General features: G+C 44.0%; 1 long non-coding RNA gene across 1 annotated transcript; it reads left to right on the top strand.

Annotated features, from left to right (window-relative positions):
* Window positions 1–14,754: 14,754 nt before the first annotated feature.
* On the top strand, window positions 14,755–21,049 carry LOC118582411. The gene is made up of 3 exons (XR_004944769.1): window positions 14,755–16,317; window positions 17,840–17,934; window positions 20,785–21,049. It is a non-coding gene; the product is annotated as an uncharacterized LOC118582411 (long non-coding RNA).
* Window positions 21,050–21,839: the final 790 nt, after the last annotated feature.

Here is a 21,839-nt window from a genome sequence, read left to right as displayed (position 1 = left end):
CTTCCAGCCTTGTTTCTTTATGCATAGAGTGGACCTTTCTTTTTGTGTTTAATCTCAAAATAGCTTTAAGATTTTCATTTCCGCATTTTAGCTAGAATCCTGGGCATGATCAATGATTCTGCATGCCTGCTGTCCTACTGTCTCCTGGCACCAGGCCCTGTGCTACGGTCCCTTCATTGTCCTGTGGGGTTCTCCTTTAAATGCCTTTAGTCCTTAGAATATTCTCATAATGTCCAGGGTTTCCCCCTGACAACATCAGAACTGGACAATCTGTTTAATACTCCAGAATGATGATTTAAAAGGTGCTTTAAAATCTAAAACTTTGGCATCTTATCCTATTCTATTAAAAAATGCCTAAGTGGAGTTTTTGGGAATGATGAAACCAATCACATCATGTTATGTGACAAGATAAGAGCAGGGGGTACTCCTGCTGACACCCAGTCTAGCCTCATGGGAAACTTGACTCACTACCAAGGCTGATGCCTAAAGGGCATTACATTTCTTAAATGATAAAAAGAATCTTTTGTATACCCAGTGAGTGCATATTCATATGTATGGAGGGTATAGGTCAATGTCAGGTATCACTGCTCAGGAGCCATCTACCTTGGTTGTGTTTTTGTTTCTTTGGGACAGGATCTCACTAGGCCCTGGGGCTTATAGATTAGCTTAGGCTGGCTGGTCAATGAACCCTAGGGGATCTACCTGTGTCCATGTCCTCAGCATCGAGGTTACAATCTTGTGCCACTATACTTGGCTTTTTATGTGGGTGGTCAGGATCAAACTCAGGTCCTCATGCATGAGCTACAGGCTCTTGACTGACTAAACTATCTCCCTAGCACCATGCACAGCATTCTTTACAGAGTCCTCTTCTCTGTCCAGTAGAATATGAGTTCCATGAGAACAGGGACTGGTTATACTCTGCTATCGATCTTTAGCATCTAGGGAAGAACTATGCATATAAGCACACAGTAAATGTGCATGGATTGTGTGTCTGCCTGCTGGTTACTGACCTGGAAATCTGAAACTCATAATTTGTTCTCTCAAAGAAAATCAACACAATTAAGTGATAATTAGCTCAAATCAAGCTAAGATACCTTACATAACTGATGGTGGAAATGATGGTGGTGGTAACAATTAGCATTTAAGTTGAAGTCATAAAGTCACTGCAGCTGTTCAAAAGACATAGCTCTTAACAAATCACGAGTGTTAGTCTGCACCATGTGACATTAGGAAGCACAATGCAGTTATAGGCTTGGTAAAGCACTGTGCCTTGGGCTTTGTCATCTAGAATGTCCTCTCTATTAGAATGAGAATCTCTGTAGAGAGCAGTAGCATTTGGAAAACAAGGGATGTCTCCCACCATTCTGGCATTTCCGACTATTTCACTGTAGTCTCAAGACTTGTGAGTGAGGCTGTCCAGGAATGGACTTCTCCAGACTAAGTCAACACTGTAAATGCATCATTGGGTCCATCTTTTCCTCTGTAGAACGCAGCCCAAATTACCCCAGTCCACAGACTCTTGAGCAGACAGATGGTTGGTGCATTATGCTACTAAGTTTTAGAGCAACTTCACCTGTAATATTAAGTAACCAATATAGTTATTATGCTTGAGGTACTGAGGTAACCTAGGTTATTCTCTTACTTCACTTACAAGATAACTCAGGAATTCATTATTATCTCTATCAGGAGGTTAACTAACTTGCTCAAGTCAGTACCTATGTTAATGATGGAGCAAGGATGTAAACCAGGTCTGTCTGATTCTGATTCTGGAGTTTGGTTCTTGCTATTGTCCTATATTGACTTTGTGATAACCTTTGCCATCTGACCATATCTGGATTTTTTCACTGCTTGCTTCCATAAAAGGACCTGTCATGTACATGGACTTGCTAGGGGCTTGTGCTTACTGCAAAAAAAGATTACCAATCTCTGACACTTGAGTTGCTTTTGTATAGCCATCAAACTGAGATGAAGCATTTGAATAATGTATTTGATGAATAATCCCAGGATTTGTCAGAGGGCACAAAGAGCTTTGTCTTCTACTATTCTCATATTTTTTGTTATTATTTTAGTAATTATAGACTGTCATTTAATAGTACAGACAAGGTTGGCAGTGTAGAGCAGTTGCACAAGGCTGTGTTTGATCTTTGACACCATGTACAAAACAGGCGCAGGCATCCCTAATTCCAGCACTTGGGAGGAGGAGCCTTAGAGTTCAGAAATATTCTAAAATGGCTGAGTTAGAATCCATTTTGGGCTCCATGAGACATGGTCTCAGAAGAAGAAAAGAAAGAAGGAGGAAAAAAGAAAGAAAGAAAGAGAGAGAGAGAGAGAGAGAGAGAGAGAGAGAGAGAGAGAAGAAAAATAGTAGAGGCAAGTGGAATACTATAAAGTAAGTTGATAACAATATAAATAACAGGTTCTACCATTGAATAAAGCATTGCATCTTTGTGTCAGTGTGGCTAGTGTGCCTGTCAGTACAGTAAATTATGATCTGAAAAGGCTATGCAGTCTTGCAACATTCATTTGCTATCAGCATCTTGGAGGAAGTGAAGACGTGGGTATCTCTTATCATTCTGAAATGCATTGGAGTGAGTTGATCATTCTATCAGCACAAGAATTTTTATTTTGAAAATCAGGAAATTGTTTTAGGACTGGGTGTAGGCATTTCCTAAGCATCCTTATCCAGTGTGGTCATTTCTTAGGCTTCCTTATCCAGTGTGGGCATTTCCTAGGCTTCCTTATCCAGTGTGGGCATTTCTTACGCTTCCATATCCAGTGTGGGCATTTCCTAAGCATCCTTACTCAGTGTGGGCATTTCCTAGGCATCCTTATCTGGTGTGGGCATTTCCTAGGCTTCCTTATCCGGGAGCCACATGGTTGCTTTTCTACAATGATTTTCCTGAGGTCTGAAATATGACCTTCATTACCTAAGAGATAAGTATTTTATTTCAAATTAAAGGATCTATCAGGGATAAAACAAAGTCATCATCTCCCAAACCCCACAGAGGTGGAGATGACAGAGATCTTTGTAAAACTATCTCTCTGCTAGGACTCACAGATCCATAGGAGCAAACTTTCAAGTCCTTGAAAGCTATGGTTTGGGGACTTTTCCAAAAATGGGAAAGGTAAGATTTCTGAAAGCCATTGTGAGAGTTACTGATTTTGACAATGATGATTAGGAAGAAATCACAATATAGGTACTCATTTCCATCCAACATGGTATAGTATAAGGCTGTAGGGAATGTGCTTTTCTAGCCTTGAAAATGATAGCATGTGACATGAATATTGTTAGATCTGTTTTGCTCTTGTAATCTCAGAAACCATGAGGCCATTAAGAATTATCTCACTAGCCCTGTTCCTAAGGCTATAGTGTCTTCCCCAGATATCTGATTATCTGGCTACTCTTTGCACAGTTCTGTTGAAAAGGAAGTGACCACTTGATAAGACACTGCATTCAATCTTTGAGAGCCTTTGTTATTGCAGATCTAGCCTGTTTAATAAATTCAGACCTTTGCTTCCACCTGCTCTTTGGACTGTGTTAAAGGAGCCAGATTTCTTTTTACATGAGAGTCTTTTCTCACTGTCATTTTAGAGAGTAGCTTGTGTATTTAAAAGATGAGAGCATAACACCATAGAAATGGTCTTGACTCTGCTAATAGAAAATACAGGGAATGTTTCAATTCCATGAAAGAAGTCTGAAATGTCAGGGGTTCTTTCTCCATAGTAACACTGGGCTGATGGGCAGCTCTAAAGGTGTCACTGTGGTCCCTGCTTGGGCATCCAGACAAATAGGAAAGCTGTTGTGCATCTCTTGCTGGTCACAATGGTAGAAGAGAAAGAATATGTCTAGATTCCTTCTGCCTGAGATCTGTCCTTTTGGAATAAATGAGGGACTCAATTTACTTTTTGCTCACATGCTCCAGTTACATGACCATGACCAAGACTGAATTCAATAAAACAGGGGGAAAAAAATCTATTCTATGTCTAGGGGTGATGCAAGTGAATAACTCCATCACATACTACTCTAATATCAGAAGGAATACCTGAGTATTAACAATAAATATCTGTCTTTTGTTTTGTAAGCCACCTCAGAATGTTGCCATATGTATTTTCCTTTGTGGTGAGGCATTTGTGCATCTAAGATACGGTACCACTTGAAATGATTGACAGGGCACACCCACCAGGTGATTGTTCTAGCCGATTGCTCAACATATGTTGATTTCACCTTTTTCTTTTGGCTTGGTGTCAGTGTAGCCAGTGGGGTGTATGATGCTTTTTTTCTCAGTCAGGAGTGGCTTTGATTGTAGCCCTTGTGATCTATCTGAAGTGATGACACATTTGGAATGGGCAGACATCCAACGATCAATCAATATCCTCTCTGCATCCCCATTTAGCTGCTTGTGAGTGTGTTTTAAAGGACATTGTGTCCTTTAAAAGCCAGGTGTGGTGGCACCTACACACCTGCAACCCCAACACTTGGGAGGCTGATGTGAGTGCTAGACCATCCATGTTGCACAGTCAGACTCTGGATGGAACTCTAATCCAGGCTGCACTCTCTTCGGGGCAAAGCTGGTTGTCTCTCTCTGAGTTTGCATATAAGATAGAAGCGATTTGATAGTTAGTGGATTTGCTGGTTTTCCTTCATACTGGGACCTTTGCTTGCAGGAGCAACACATAAAACACTGACAGGGATTTCCAAAAAAAATGCATAAGCGATCCAATGAGATAGGTCATCAAAGCGGTGGCTTGTGGCCAGTAGGAAAGGACCTCCAGTGATAAGGTTTTCAAAGAATATGGAAGGAGTGGGAATTATCTTCAGACAAGCAGAGACACCTGTATCGCTTTAGCAGCCTGTGTGAGAAGTGGACCTGACACACTCTTGCCTTGCCTTGCCTTTGGGGTGTCAGGCAGTCAGTGGCACCTTAAAAATAACTGCCACAGGATGAGGGACAGGAGGAAAAAATAAACACTGCTAACAAAATCATTAAGGAAGGAAGGAAAAGAAAAGCCCACGGAAGCAGTCATGTGTAGTGTAAATATAGACAAGTGCTTTTCCAGAGACACGCTAGGAAAAACCCAGACCCAAATATACTGCAAGTTATCCAAGGAGAGAGACAATAGTCCGGTAGGCTGAGATGATATCTGTTGTCCAAAAGAAAGGTCCCACACAGGAAGACATGTGTTGAAAAGTAGAACTAAACTGCTAACAAAAATCTGTGTCTGTGGTGGTAACTCGGGCACTGAAAATTATAAAGTGGTATGGGAAAGCCAAGGGGACCTGGAGGCATTTTCAGAGTGTGATAGACAGGGAGTCACCAACTCTTCTCACAACTGATGCCAACAAACACCTGGAGAGTTTTGGAAACTCTTTAGCCAAATCCTAATACTCTTATTTTTACATGGGGAGGGAGCAGAGTATAAAGTTATAGATATTCTTTAGGTCATTGGTTACAAAGACTATGTAATTGTTTATTTAACATTGCAAACAGATCTCAGCCCTTGTAGCCTCAGTTAGACCAGTGTCTATCAGGTAGTAAATGTTTTTAAGGCTTTGCAAGCCATTTGGTCACTGTTGTAGTTCCCCAAATTTGCCATGGTGGCACAAAGGCAGCCCTCCAGCAACCCATTAGTGAATGAATGAGTGTGGTAGGGTTCCAATAAACCTTTATTTACAAAAACAAGAGACTGTACTTGGCCCCTGGGTTAGAGGGTACCAACCCCTGCTGGACTGCTTTTCTGCAAGCCCCTGTTTCCTGTGGTAAATAGTTGATGCGTGGTTTGTATTCTGATCATGGAAGATAAAGAGTCATTATCATCAGTCTTCATACTTTATAATGTCTCTTTGCTTTCAGTGAGTGAGCCTGGTGAGCCAAAGTGCTTTCAGAGAGCATATGCCTTTTCTGAAACATGCTAGCTAGCATTTTCAGAGAGAGTTTCAATGTACTTGACATATTAATGACATACATATTGAGTGTTTAAAAACCTAATGTTTTCTGCATTTCAGTAAAAAACGATTGTCTTAGAGTCATCATTGCTTCGACAAAACACCATGACTGAAAAAACAAGTTGGGGAGGAAAAGGGTTTATTTGGTTTACATTTTCATATCACTGTTCACTGTTGAAGGAGGTCAGGACAGGAACTTAAACAGGGCAGGAACCTGGAGGCAGGAGCTGACGCAGAGGCCAAGGAGGTGTGCTGCTTATTGGCTTGCTCCTCATGGCTTGCTCAGCCTGCTTTCTTATAGAACCCAGGACCACCAGCCCAGGAATGGTCCCACCCACCATGGGCTGGGCCCTCCCCCATCTGCCTACAGCCCAATCTTATGGAGGCATTTTCTCAATGGAGGTTCCCTCCTCTCAGATGACTTTAGCTTGTGTCAAATTGACATGAAACTAGCCAGCACAATAATATATTATGGGTTTCTAAGCTACACACTTACTTCAACTTCACTCAAGGGAATCCCAGCCCCCAAATCACCAGGTCTTGACAGTCAGGTCACCCAGTGACATCTTCTGGAGACCTTCAGTCCAGTGGCATCATGAAGACTTCAGGGAAGAACTTCTCCTGTTAGCAGCTTTATAAACTACACAGGTATAGTCTACCTGAGAGTTGAGTTTTATGACAACTAGACCCAAATGGAATTGAATTACTGTTTTGGGGGAGAAATGGCAGGGGATGAGAATGTCACTAGATTTGACATTCCTTCCTTGGGATTATGGCTTCCTTGGGTTGAACAGTAGAGATACCACTTGATTTTGTCAAATATTAGTGTTTATCTCTTGATAATATCTCTGTTTAACAAACTACTCTATGGCGATGCTTTTCTCTTAGTTTCCATGGCCACATTCAATTTTTAATTTCCATTAGCAGATGACATTTGCCCCTACCACTCACTACCCACTCCCTTTTTCTTTTTTCCATAAAAAAGGGTCTATTCAATACCTTGGTTTTTTGCTCAACCTTGTATTCTTTATCCAGACTCTGGATGTAAGAGTGGTTAGAAAGTCAGAAGGGTGTTTTCTTTGCTTTTGAGTCTTGCAGGGTGTCTAGAATGATGACTTGCAAGCAACCAGCCAGCATCTGCAGGTGTTTCTTACTACCTCTGAGGATGCTTTCAGTCTTCAGCTCATGAGCTGCCCTGGGTTTAGGAGTGAGCTTCCGGGGTTTCCATAGCTATTTCCTGGTGGACTTCTTATGCCACAGCCTGCTACTTCTCACTGCATTGATTATCCACAGGCAGGGACTTGCACAGGAGGAGCGCTTATCTTTTTCTTATGCCCACTTTTGAATATGGGTTTCCTAATCCTCATTGCAGTCCTTAATTAATAACATAATGTGTTTATTATGATAATATGCTTAGCCCTGCATCATTCCTTAGCAGTCAGAAAGACAAATTCACAGGATCAGAGAACTGAAAAGGCTTACAAGGAGCGGGAGTGGGGGCTTACAAACGTGTCAGTGTGGTGATTAGAGATATATCTAGAAATACCTCTACTTTTCTTATATTATGGTCAATTTGAATAACTCCTTTATGTATACTTTTTTAAAAACATATTTTCAGAAATGGCAGGATTGATAGTTTCTCTGTGGTAGGCCTCTTCTATTCAGGAATATTCTGTTTCAAAAAAGGCACATACGTACTTAAGCACACACACACACATTTTTTTTTTCCTTTTTTAATTATATTTGTTTTTTAATTTTACATATCAGCCACGGGTTCCCCTGTCCTCCCCCCTCCCTCCCTCCCTCCCCCCACCTTCCTCCCATCCCCTCCCCTCCATTCCCATCTCCTCCAGGGCCAAGACTCCCCTGGGGATTCATTTAAACTTGGTGGATTCAGTACAGGCAGGTCCAGTCCCCTCCTTCCAGGATGAGCAAAGTGTCCCTGTGCAAGCCCAAGGTTCCAAACAGCCAGCTCATGCACTAAGGACAGGTCAGGGTCCCACAGCCTGGATGCCTCCCAACCAGTGAAAGGCACTCAACTGTCTCACTTATCCAGAGGGCATGATCCAGCTGGGGGCTCCACAGCCTTTGGTTCACAGTTCATGTGCTTGAGCCCAGGACTGGAAAAAGCACAGGGATGAAAAGCCAGACGAACGGAAGCACACAACATTTTAAAGAAAGAAAGACAAGAGGAAAAGAGGTAAAACAGAAGGCTCAAATTTACAAAAGAGTGGATATCAGGGATTGTTATTGACTTCATAAGAACATTCATTCTTTGCACAGTAAATAGCTCCTGGGTGGTACCAGTCAACCCCGCCCCTCCCTGGCTCCACAAACTTGTTTCTAGATAATTTCTTACTAATAATGGCAGAGGGAGCTAGGTAGAGAAAATTTAGCTAAATAATTTTCAGCATCTTTTACTTGAAGACCAAACTGATAAGCTGTTCTTAAAGCAGTCTGGCCATTAAAAGGAAAAGCAATGTTTGCTTTCCTCAACACTTACCAAAACACAGTTACAGTATGAACATGAAAACCCACTGCCATTTTTACATCTGCCTCCCCTCCAGCTTCGACAGCCTCTTAGTTATCTGTTCTGCTCTGGCCTCTGGTCTTGCTTGAAGACACATTGGTCTGTAGAAGCTGGCTCTGAGGCATCAGCCACTGTTCAACAGCATCAAGTGTTCCTTTGGACCCCAAATATTGTTTTTAGAAAATGACGCATGGGCAAAACAAGATCTGCTGCTCAAGTTAGCTTGACCCTGCCTCTTCCATTTTCCCAGACCTCTAGAGCATTGTAGAATGGAAAATTTAAACATTTTTTATTGCAAAAAGTTATTTTATTTCATTATTGTCTTTTCTATTCAAATGCTTTTTTTTATTTTTAGAAAATTAGCATTCATTTTGATACACTGAAAAAAATAATAAAAAGTAAGGAATGAGGCTGAGTGGTGGTGGCGCACACCTTTAATCTTAGCACTTGTGAGGCAGAGGCAGGCAAATCTTTGTGAGTTCGAGGCCAGCCTGGTCTATAGAGTGAGTTCCAGGACAGGCACCAAAACTACACAGAGAAACCTTGTCTGGAAAAAAGTGAAGCAAAGCAAAACAAAACAAAACAAAGTAAGTAATGGAAAATGTATTACTTTCATTAAAATTTTTTTCATCCTGTTTTATGACCAGATTTATACGTGATAAAACAATGAGTTTTGATAAAATAAATAATTTTGAGTAGATTAAAAGGAAATATAATTGAAAACTAAAATATTTTGTGTTGGACATGGTGGCGCACACCTGTAGTCCTAGCACTCCTGAAGGCAGGGGGATTGCCAGGAGTTCCAAGCCAGTCAAGACTACCTAGAGAGTTTCAGGCCAAACATGTGGTGATGGTGGTGGGGGAGACCCTGAAAACAAACAAAACAATCACATAAATCAAACCCAAACCACTTTATAAAGGAAAGACAAACATGTTTCTCTGACTCCAGTGATGGGCAGGGCTTCTCTGTTTCTTGGATTTGACACTCCCAGGTCATGTTTTCTAGAAGAATTGTGAAGGAAGAGGAGTAACGGAATCATGAAACAGCCATGAGTCTGATGCCTTGAGAGTTGACAAAATCTACAAATTCCAAAAGATCATTGTTGTTTTGAAAAAGCGCCAGACATAGACAAGATCCTATCCCAGGTCCTGTTCCAACGCGGCAGGGAGGAAAACCTGGAGATGAAGGCTGAGAGAGAAGCAACCCTTCCCTGATAGGGTGCAAATTCCAAGAGAGCTGAGCTGTGCTCAGGCCTTCCCTCCCAAGCCTCACTATGGCGCATCTTCACTGCCTTGCTCTTTCGGACTCCTTACTCTCAATGACAGGCAGACACATCCTGGCCTCTGACCTGGGAAAACACGCCCCCTCCGTGCTGAATTACTCCCGGCTTCAGCCCTGGTTCCTCTCAGCGGGTTCCAGAAGATAACAGCCTTTCTTTGGCCTTCTCCCTTATCACGCCTGCTAGTTGTTTTATCTATCATCTTCTAGCCTGGGGATTTTTTTTTTTTTTCAATTACTAAATCTAGTGGATTTTTCCAGTTCCCTCCCTCTCTCCTTCCCTCCTGCTTTCTTTCTTTTCAATGCCAGATTTGATTCTCTCTCTCTCTCTCTCTCTCTCTCTCTCTCTCTCTCTCTCTCTCTCTCTCTCTCTCTCTCTCTCTCTCTCTCTCTCTCTCTCTCTCTCTCTCTCTCTCTCTCTCTCTCTCTCTCTCTCTGCACTCGTCTATCTCTTTCATTGGTGTATGTTCCAGGAGGACTGAGATGGTATTTAATTCAAAACTTTAAGATGACCACAATGCCTGGCCTATGCAGGTTCTTAAGGGATGTTTGTTAAATAGATTACTCCTCACTGGACCAATGACTTTAAGGAATGTGGGACTAACGGCACTTATATAGACTTGTATTGTTGTTTTATTTAAACGATGTGGTCTGTCTTTCCACATGGTTTGGCTTTAAGGGACTCATTTCCTGTTTCTTTTAAATGATTTTTTTTCTCTGAAATCCTTTTGCTCTGAAGTCGGTCTCCCTGCCCCCCTCCCTGAAAGTTCAGTTTCTTTTGCAGGAGGTCTCCGCCTTCAGGGGGCCTCCCTGTCCAGGCTGGAGGTAAGGCACTCTATTCCATTGTTTGCTTAGCCGCCTGGGTGGCTCCCACTTTGCAAGCAGAGGAAGCAGCTAAAAGCCAACCCTGGGGAGCCCAAATGTGGCCTTTCCTTGCAGGCAGCTGGTGCTGGCTCAAAGTGCAGCAAGGACCAGGGCCTTCCTCAAGGGCAGCTGCTGCACATCTTTCCCAGAAAGCATCCTCTTCCATTGTGTGCTTTCTACTCACTCTCCACCATTTTTTTTTTTTTTTTTTTTTTTTTTTTTAATACTGAGGATGGAACCTAAAGCCCCCCTACTGCTAGGCAAGCCTTCTCTCATTGAGCTACATACCCATCCTTCTTTTCTATTCTGAGTCAGTCTTCCCAAGTCATTCCGCCCCGCCTTGGACTCACTCTGGAGCACAGGAAGTTCTTAAACTTGTGACCCTCCTGTCTCAGCCTCCCAAGGAGCTAGATGCCAGGCCTACACTACCGGATTTGGTTTTATTTATTTATTTTTATGGATGATCATAAACTGATATAACCACACTCTAAACATTTGAAATTATAAAAAATGCAATCTCCGTATCTTCAGATGGTCTCTCACAATTGATTTTTTTTTTTAAATGTGATTCTGGTAGTTTTTGCTCCTTTTACTTACTGGGTCCCAAGTGCTCTGACACTGTCATTTTCCATCAGGACACTTTGGGGTTGTATTTTCTTATTGGGGGAAATCTCAAGTCATAGTTATCCTTTGGAGCAATGCTCTTCAAGAATTCGGTTTACTGTTGCCCAGGAAGCCTGTGGCCCAGGGAGTTCTGACAATACCAGTTAATCAGGCTGTTTATGGGGAACAGCTGCCACCTGAATTTGGTCTTCCCACAAATGAAGGTAAAAGCTACCACATGAATCAAACTGCTTCTCTGGAGCAAAATTTATGCACTGTAACTGAGTAATAGAAGCCTTGAGAGATAATTAGATATGCAGATGGAGATTTTATGCTCTGATGTGGATTTATGCTTTAAAAAATACGTACATTATTAATAATTACTAATAGTCTAAAATACCCAAATGTTTTGAATTGTAGCAAAATACCTGAGGCTGAGTAATTAACGAGTAAACAAAAGGTAAATTGACTTCTGATCCAGATATGACCATCTTCTAAAAACTGTGGGGGGGTTCAAGCAGAAGATGTCAGCCTCCAGTTCTGCCCGGCCCTCCCATCCCCACTCCCTGACACTTGCATTGCAAAGCAGAGAGGGGAAAGAGGAATTCCCCATGCAAGGAAGATCAAGTGCATGAACATTCAACAGTTTCCTTCCCTGAGAAGCAATTCAAGTCTATGGGGTCTCATCCAGCTTTCAAAACCAGCATTAACCCTTCCATGAGAATGGGCCATGTCCTATCCCCCACTACCAAGTCTTACTTCCCTATTCAACATGGCTATCCTTCCAATCCAGCTGTCAGTACATGGACCTCTGGAGAACAACATCCTAACCATCACACCAAGAACTCAGGGAATGCACACACACACACACACACACACACACACACACACACACACACACGAAAGAACAGAGCAGGATAATTTGAGAAGGAAGATAAGCAGAAGTAAAAAAACGGGAGAAATGGACGTTAGGTTGTGAGTAAAGCATGCATCAAATGAACTCCAGATGTGTTCCAATTGTTCAGAAAACACCAGAACAAAGGCAAGTGAATTGTGAAGAATTGCTTCTGCAAGACACAGCTGGTCAGAGCTGACACGGGGGAGCAAGGATGCTAGTGGCCTTCACTGTCACTACGGCTCCTTTTTCAGAGTCCTTTTATTCCTTTGATTTAGGATGGTGGAAAATAACAAGTTCTTATATAGCCCTGGCTGGCCTTGAACTCATGGTCTTGAACTCCAAATCCTCCCTCCCCCTTCCAAGTGCTAGGATCACACCACAGGACAAGCAAACTTAGGTCCCTGATTAGGAACTTGGTTTGCAATTATTTACAAGTTTTCTGCCCTTGCCACTATGATCCTCAGCCTTAGTGTATAGAAGAGGAAACTCAGCTCGCTGCTTCTCTTTTTGATAGGAAGATGGAATACACAGAACAGTACTTTTGCTGCCTTTTGTAGCCAGAAGCTATTGTTGAATTTTACCATAATCTGACTCCTGAGAAGACAGAACCTTCTGTGAAGTGTCATGGACTAGCTGTGACATTGGAGGTCTCAAAAAGGATTGGTATTTTCTATCCTGTGGAAAGAAAGCTGAGTTAATTGATGGTCCTCATTAATGCCTATTACATGCATTTTCAGGCCTAACCTTAAGCCTCTGATGCCCCCTGAGACTAGGGACAGAGCAGAATTACAGGTCCTGGCCCTGGCTTTATAGTTGTTGGGGTTAGTGGCTGGGGGCATGTATTTGGTTCTGACTGAAGAGTTATGAGGGATGATATCATCTGGTATTTCCAGACTGATCACTCATTACCATTATAATTACTTTCCAATGCCCTCTTGTCCCTTCTGCTATGAAGACTGGTAAGGTTTGAGACAATCACTAATCAACCAATGAAGAGACATGGTGTAGAGTGTTCAGCTAATTTAGGATGGACATGTACAGGGGTGAGCAGTAACTCTTTGTTATAAAAAAAAAATCTTGTTTTAAACTAAACATAATGCAGTCTATTTGACTTGATATAGATGATAATAAAGAAAACACAGAGCTGAACCTTCACATGGACTGGCTCATTTAAATCCTCACAAGAACACAATGTGATAAATGCTCTTATTAATAGATGCTCCTATTATTAGATCTTACTAATAGACTAATAGGTTAATAGATGAAAAAACAGAATTAAAGAGCTTAAGTAATTTTTCAAAAGTCTCCTACCTTGGAAATGGCAGGTCTGAACTTTGAACTCCAGTTTTCTCTAACAAAACCAAGATACTATTATTTCCAGAGCATTCCTTAGAAGATAAAATGCTAAGGAAGCTCAGGAGTGGTGATTAACTCACCACTTTGCACTCTGGAAGAAACAGTCAAGTTCTTAGCCTGCTCTCCTATCCAGGTAGCAGGAGGCACCCCCACACCCTCCGCCTCTGGAATCCCCTCTCCTGCAGCGGGGTGCATGCCTAGAGCCTCCCTTCGCTCCACGTTGTTGACCCGTGACTGTGTAGCACCTTTGAGTAAGCAAAGTCGCAGTGCAGGAGAGACCAGAAAGTCAGCTTTGGCCAATTAACGTATTTGTGATCTTGAAAAGGTTAATCTCTGTCTCTCTCAGCTTTGGTTTCTTTTTTAGTGAGATGGGGAAAGTTGTAAAGTCCAGTTCAGAGCCTAAGGTCGGGAGGGAGGGAGGCAGTGCACAGCGATTAGAACCGCCGCCCCCCCCCCCAATATCTTCAGGAATAACCAGTGCAGTCACTCTATCTACATGCGAACATTTTGAAGGTTTTCATTCCCGTCCAGAGGAAAGAGGTCTTCTTGGAGAGAGGCCAGTAGTGTTCAAAACGCCGGAAGTAAGAGAAACACAGGAGCAAGTCTCACGCACTGGAAGGGAGGCCTCTTTCAATATAAGCAGAAAAGTAAATCTACTTGATGAATAATAATTTTTCTTGGTGGTTTTCTTTTTAAAAATGGTCCTTATGTTTTTACTTGAGGGTGTATTTTGCTGTTTGCGGAGATGAACCAGCTTCCGCTGAGGTGAACAAATCCTTTCCCCTCTCAGATCTTATCTGCTTCTTATCTGTAAGATGGATAGATTGGGGCCAGTCTCCCCAGTGTCTGGTGGCTGTTTGATCCTGCCATGCCCTGTTGCATCCGCTGGGGAGGAATGTGTCTGGAGCCTGTTTCTGTCTTGGGTTGTGGAACCCAGCCTGGAGGGGCTTCTTCAGAATGAAGGAAAAGTGACCCAGACTCGCTTCTGTTCAATGTTAGAGTCCTGTAGCTTTCTCTGGTCGGGCCTAACACATGGGACCAAAGGAAAAGCTCTGGGAGTCTGCAAACACGGTTGCAGAGCAAGTGCGTTTTCCTTGCATCCCCCCCCACCCCGCTCCGCAGAGAGGGCCAACAAACAGCAAACGATGTTAATTGCGAAGGCCCAGCCCCAGACTTTAACCTAGAGGGATGTTTGAATTGTGGAAATCCTTATGGATAAGCCTCACAATTATGTACTTAGTCACAACCAGAGGGAAGGAACTTTGGAGGCACTGGATTGAAGAGACACAAAAGTCAGGAAGTGACCCTTTCGTGGGGACTGCAGAGGCCACAGAGGAGAAACAAAGTCCCCTCACAACTGGGAAGACGGACCGTACCATCCTAGGGGGCCGGAGTAGGGAAGAGGGCGTTGGAAAATGATATCCTCGCTCTCAAGGAGCCGGCGAGGACACGGGATTTCCCGGCTGAAAAGCCCCAGTGTCTGCCTGTCCTGGCCGAGCCTCTCCCCTGCCGTGGAGGCCTGGGTACCGCAGCCCGGGGGCGCCCTGCATCACCACTCTGTGAGCGGGCGGGGCCCTGCTCCCCAGCCTGGGGATGGATGGCGTGCCCTAGCCAGCCCATCTGCGGCCACGGCTGGTCCGGGAGGAAGCCGTCCCCGGGGATGAATGGGGCTTTGTTCGCTGCCAGCCGCGCTCCCCTCGCGGCCCGGCCAGGCACAACGGAGGCAGTATGCGACAGGCATGGAAATGAGCCGCGGGCTCTCCCCTCGCAGCGCCCAGGAATGCTGGCCAGCCGGAAAGGAGCCCTCGCCGGGGACCCGCTCCCGCGCCTCTGAAACCCCATTGAGAAGGGCTCTTTGAAGCAATTAAAGCGTGTTTCACGGCGGCCTGGGAGGGGCCCGGGTCGGCCAGCTTCTCTTTTACCCTCCTTCTCTGTCCTACCCTGTTTGTGCACCTTGGTGTGGCGGGTTACCTAGAGACCAGGCCAGAACCAGCTCCCTCTCATGCAGAGATTCTGTAAACTCACAAAAGCGTCCCCATAAACAGATTGCTTGTCACCAGGGGGTGGGGGTGTGTGTGGCGGGGTGGAACCCAGTTTGGACCTGATCCAAGCTGACCTGCAGAGCCTGGGTTCCTGCTTTCAAAGGCCTCTTTGCTGGGCCCTACACCCACCTGCCCTTGCTGTCAGGTCTGGGCGGGAGGAGAAATCGCCTCTGGACAAGGAAGTCCTGAGGCTGCGGCTCAGCATTTTCCATTTTCTCAGCGGCGGGGTGGGCTGTGTTCAGGTCTAGAAGTGATGTCACAGCCAGCCCTGTGAGTGATGTAACCTGCACATGTTGAAGGACTAGGACCGGGCGGCTATTTTGAGACTCTTGAGTTCCTTCCTTCCTCCCTGGAGACAAGTGGATGACTGTGGAGAACTCACAAAGCTGCTCTGGGTACAGAGGTTTTCGTCTGTTCCAGTGAAAAATCCTAAGGCCGGAGAACTGACGCCATAAAAGCGGGCGTGCTTGTGAAATTCTTTCTAAATTGGAGGTGGGCACATGGGGCAAGTGTGTGGATTGGAGCCCCCCAGTAACATCCATGTAAAAAGGTTTCACTGAGTTCTCTGGTTGACTTTATACCCTTTTTCCTTGAGACTGTTAAAGTGTGCTTCTCCTCCAGCAGGTGCTTCCTGGAGAACATGATCTTTTGTTGTATCTTTGTTGTATGTTTTGAGACAGGGTCTTGAGTTCCCTCCGTAGTCAAAGATGATGTTCTATTCCAGATCCGACTGCCTCCGCCTCCCAAGTGCTGGACTTCCAGGCATGTGCTGCCTTGACTGTCAGGATCTCGGGATCCCTGGTTTGTTGTTGTTGTTGTTTTGGCAGGGGAGTTGGGGTAAGGGTCTGTGTTCGGAGCAGATCCTTAACAATGCCTGTCAGCGCTTAGCAAACACTGTTGATGACTCCATGAAGGAAGCCAGAACCCCTGTTGTTGTTTTTGTTTTTGTTTGACCCTTATAATTCCAAACAAGAAATAGGGAACACGAGGTGGACCTTTAGTCCCAAGGATCCTGGGTTGGGGAGGTGTTGAGAAGTTTGAAGGGAAGGTTAGGAAATATTTTTGAGAGCACAGACATGCCTCAAGTGTTTCCTGAAATGACCTAGATGGGAGTGGAGCACTCAGGTGGAGGAGTCATTCTTTCCAACTTCGAGGATGGTTAGTTCTGGCTAATGTGAATCATGTTTTACGTTAGCAAGGAGTGTGCCCAGTCCATCATTCATTCTTTAAGCATGCCATGGAAACAGGATGGTCAGAGTAGTGGCTGTGCATGGTAAGCATCATTGCGTCTTATATGCTTCTCCAGTATGTCTCCATGGTGATTGTTACTTTTGGCTTGGCTTGTACTTCTGTTTGGTTATTTTTTTCGATGAGGCCTGGAATGTGTGGATTTTTTTCTAAACACACACACACACACACACACACACACACACACACACACACACACACCAAGCAATGAGTATCAGAAAGTCCACTTTGAAAATGGTGCCCTGGTGTTTCCTTATTTACCAGGATATAGTTTGACCACCAGCACACTGCTGTGCATAATAACTTCCTCTCTCATCCTAGGGTTTCATTTGACTGTCATCTGGTCGCCATTTTGCCTTCATATGGACAGCATGCCTGACAACTGAGATTCTTGCCCTACTGTTTCATTCTGTTTAACCATGTAGACACAAACAACACAGCGTAAAGCCCCACAGACCAGACAGTTCTGGACTAGAATGCAGACCACACACTAGCATGAGAACAGCGCCCCTCGCACAACAGACCCGGAGAGTTTTCTCGAAATCCTAATAATCCTGTTTCATGTTGTTTATAGCAGCTTTTTCTGCCTTTCAGCTTGGTCATGAGCTGGCAGTGGTTTTAGCGAATGTTAATGATCCAAAGGAGATCGCTACAGGCAAGCGTAGAATGTTCTTGCCAGGTGTGGTGGGTGGTACACACCAGTACTCTTAGCACTTGGGAAGTGGGTTGAGTGTTCAAAGTGTGTCCTTAGCTACATAATAAGTTTGAGGCCAGCTCAAGGACACATGGAAAACCTGTCTCAAAAGAAAACAAACTGCTCTAAAAAGGTGAGGCAATTTATTTATGGCCACTAATCAGAATTAGGCTTACTTCTTCAGTCTCATCCCTGACATAGGAAAAACTTCAGGCCTCTGAGGTTCTAAAGCGGGTGTGGGTTCTACAGCTGCAGTGTAGGGACCAGACTCTGAATACAAGGAGACAGATGCAAACTGCATTTCCCAATCTGATAAGATCACAATGCTTTACCATTTTTTTTTGCAGGTCTGAATTATCAGCTTTTTTTTTTTTTTTTTAGAGCCTTGTAATTTGACTATTAGCCTGAAAAATGACCAGAAGACCTCTCCTTTATTTACCAGCTGACCCATGACCTTAATGAGGCGTCTCTAGAGGGTAGGATTGAGAGTTTTATTTGTCTTGTGTTTGGGGTTAAAAAAAAGGGAGGGGCTGCCTCCTTCAACAGTCTTTGGTCCCTAAAATAGCCCCCACTCCCCGCCAGCAGTGCTATTTACTCAGTCTCTGGGCTACTAAGTGTGGGGTGGTCCTTGTTGACTTAAATGAGTCTCTGCAGCTAGGTGGGGCTCGCTGGAGCCCTTAGTCATGTGAGGTTGCCAGGGTAACTTAATGTCTCTGGTGCTGGAATGCTTTACGAAGTACAAAGACGAGACTACAGAGCACATTACAACTTACAGTCATGTGTTCAATAACATGCCATCTTTTAGTAATGGAGCTTTTATTTTTACTTTATTTTGTGGGATTGAAAGATCAGAAGCCGGAAATTAGCTGGAAAGGATAAAGAAAAGGAGAATTTAAAGGGATGGAGGTGGGGGGAGGCGGGAGGGGGGCTGGCTATTTCTGTTCCTTATGCGGGTAATGGCTAAGCAAAGAGAACATCTGGCCTGGAGCAGGGCTCTGCAACATCTGGCCCGGAGCAGGGCTCTCTGCAGTAGTGCTTTTAATTACCCAGTCATTTGGTCTCTTGCTAGATTAGTGACTGTGGAAGCAGCTCAGATCTCCAAACTGACAGGCCTGGAGAGCTCTAACTTAGCCTGCCACATAGTCAGAGGGGAAACGCGGAGCTTCCGGTTTCATATTTAAACCAGGATTGACTCATAATTGTAGCTGTCAGGAGGGTGATGGAGACATTATGTAATCTGGTTCTTATGGTGATATGTGTTTAAGGTTTCTGCTCTGTAAATTCCAGGGGAAATTTTGTGCCCATTGAGGGAAAGCTTGCTGACTGCTCTGTGGTGTGCCTGGGCAGGGTAATGATAGTGCAGTCACAGGTTCCTAAGTCTGCCCGAGTCCAAACATGAATGAATCTCCCCACCAAGAGGCCTTCCTGGTTTTCCAGAGACTTTAAGTGTGGATGAGGTTAGGCAAAAACCTGGCAAATTTTGAAGACGCTGCTGGTCCCGTGGGAAATTTAATAATGGCAAGACATTCAGGTCTGTACGTTTTTTGTTTTTGGTTTTTTCCCCCTGGGCCACATAGCTGCCTTTACTGCTTCCTGTCATTTCTAGCCTCAGAGATCTGGAAGTGGTCACCAGATGCTTCTGGAGCAAAGCTCTGGGGCTGTGGATCATTTGTTCCATTTTCCTTGCATTTGTTACTTGCTTCTCAGAGGCTCTGGGGCCTCTGGGGATAAATGTGCATTGATTGCAGGGAGCTAGGGGAGGCTGGAAGCAGGCCCAGCATTTGCTGCCACCAACAAAACAAACAAAACAAAACAAAACCCCAAACAACAAAAATAGAAAAGAAAAATTTAGAGGAGCCTGTTTAAAGTAATGCCAACATATTTGCTAGGGGGAGACTTGTTTTCATTTGTTCTCAGCACCCAAGCAATGTCAATTCCATGGTTGTGATGAGAAGAATTCATTGGCAGAGTATCATTCCTGCTGACCTTCTCTGACTGGCACAACTCCTTAACTCTGTTGTGTACCTTTCCTCCCTCTCCTGGAGGGCCCCCATTCCACTGATACTTGGGGTTCGTTGGCTTTTTATATCCATCGAAGATGACATTGGTATGTATAAAGTGTCATCAAGATCATAAGTTAGCACCATCATCAGCACCACATCGCTGTCCTCACCACTGCCATCGTCACGATCACCATCATCAGCACCACATCGCTGTCCTCACCACTGCCATCGTCACGATCACCATCATCAGCACCACATCGCTGTCCTCACCACTGCCATCGTCACGATCACCATCATCAGCACCATTCCTATCCTCACCACTGTCAGCACCATCACGACCACCATCATCAGCACCATCACTCTCATCATGGTCACCACTATCCCTGTCACTAGTAGTAGCATTATTACCACTTACATTGTAACAGGCTGGAGCCAAGTGGGCTCAGTTACAATTTCTGAGCAATCAGTTACAATTTCTGAAAAAAGGAACAACCAGGATAATTGGGTATTTTCCCATGAGCTTTGGAATGGGCAGTGACCTCCTTGCAAGGCTAGTACTTGCTTGTCCTACCACCAATTCAGATTTTTTTTTGCTTAAAGTCATTCTATGATAGACATAGCTTGTGCTATTTCTGAGTTTTTTGTTTTGTTTTGTCTTTTGTTTTTGTTTTTTGTTGTTTTGAGACAGGGTTTCTCTGTGTAGCTTTGGTGCCTGTCCTGGATCTCACTCTGTAGCCCAGGCTGGCCTCGAACTCACAGAGATCCGCCTGGCTCTGCCTCCCGAGTGCTGGGATTAAAGGCGTGCGCCACCGCCGCCGGGCAATAGCTTGTGTTAGATGACAAACTCCTTTGTCTTTCAACTTCAGTCACCCAGCTCTAAACATCCAGTTGATCAGGGAAGTATTTTAATAAAATAAAATATACTTAAGATACTTGTACATATTTGTACATATAGAAATAACTATTTCCAGAAACAATTTAAACCTTTCCCTGCCCTTTCACAATCTCAGGCTGAGATATCTTTAGTAGGAAACGTTGCTAATGTGACAACATGATTTCTTCTCTCCCGTGAGGCTGACTGAGTTTTATATGACTATTATACAGTCAGTGGAGCTGGTAACATTATCAGGTAACTGATGGATGATGCATGGATGGGTAATTTCATGAGTTGTCTAGCCTGAGTTTATTCATTCCCCTAGTCATTGAAATGAAGAGATTGGATGTGATTCCCATTGAGATAATTTGTAGTGGATTTTTTTTTCCTATCAGAAAATGAGGTGCTGTTTTATCTGTTCTTTTTTTCTCTTTTTTTTCTTCTACTAGAAGCTCCAAGTGGACCAGGGATCGCTTCTGCAGTCAACATCTACAGTAGTTGATGACGACAGGACATATTATCCAGGGCCCTGAATAAATGAAGCTAAGCATTGGATCTAGTTGCCGACAAGACACTTGTCTTTGCAACCTCTTCCCGTGCCTCTATGCTGTCCCAGGTTTCCATCTTCAAGATTACCAGGGGCCCAATGACTAGAACTAATATCTTACCTTTGATGGAAAAAGAATGGAGAGGGGGTAGAAGAGAGGTGGAGCAAATGGGATGGGAGGAGGGATGGGAGGAGGGGCAGGGGACTGTGGTCGGTAGGTAAAATAAATAAAAAATTTAATAGTTTCATAAAAAAGGACTAATAAACCTTTATATCATACTTTATTTGATACTTGGGGTTGAAAATAAGTGTACAGTAGTGGAAGCTTGCTTTCCTTCAACCTTTACAAACTAGCTCATCAGTGTGTTCAGGCTCTCCTCCAACTCTTTTCATTGTTTGCCTACAAACAAATTTCAGATTGCTTATGGAGATGTTCCAGGTCTACCACAATCTGGTTCCAAACTATCCTTCTGATTTCATTACCCAGGGCTCACAGCCTGCCCGCTTCAGTTGTGTTTTCTTGCTTTTCCATAATGTATGCCGTACATTAGTCACTTTAAATGGCTCTGTGTTTCCATATCTCCTTTCTTTCTATACTTTATGTTCTACTTACTCTTGTGTGTTGGTGTGTTACTTATTTTAGAACTGACACAGACAACTTAGAAGGAAGCTTGTGGGTGGTCAGACTTTCATTTCCATAGTTATCAAAAGGAGGATTGTTTCGCTCATGGTTTCTGAGGTTTCAGCCCATGGTTGTACTTGAGCAAAGATAGGTAGTAAGACTATGTGAGCTTCATTACCTCATGGAAACGTGGAGATAAAGGACAACCTGTGAGAGCCAGTTCTCTGCCTCCACCATGTGGATCCTAAGGATGCAGCTCAGGCTGTCAGGGTTGGCAGCAAATGCCTTTACCCAGTGAGCCATCTTGTCAGCCCTAGTCATGGTACTCAGAACCA

The sequence above is a fragment of the Onychomys torridus genome, chromosome 4, assembly GCF_903995425.1.
Source record: "Onychomys torridus chromosome 4, mOncTor1.1, whole genome shotgun sequence".
NCBI classification, from domain to species: Eukaryota; Metazoa; Chordata; class Mammalia; order Rodentia; family Cricetidae; genus Onychomys; species Onychomys torridus.
This window is presented reverse-complemented; position numbering and strand designations above follow the sequence as displayed.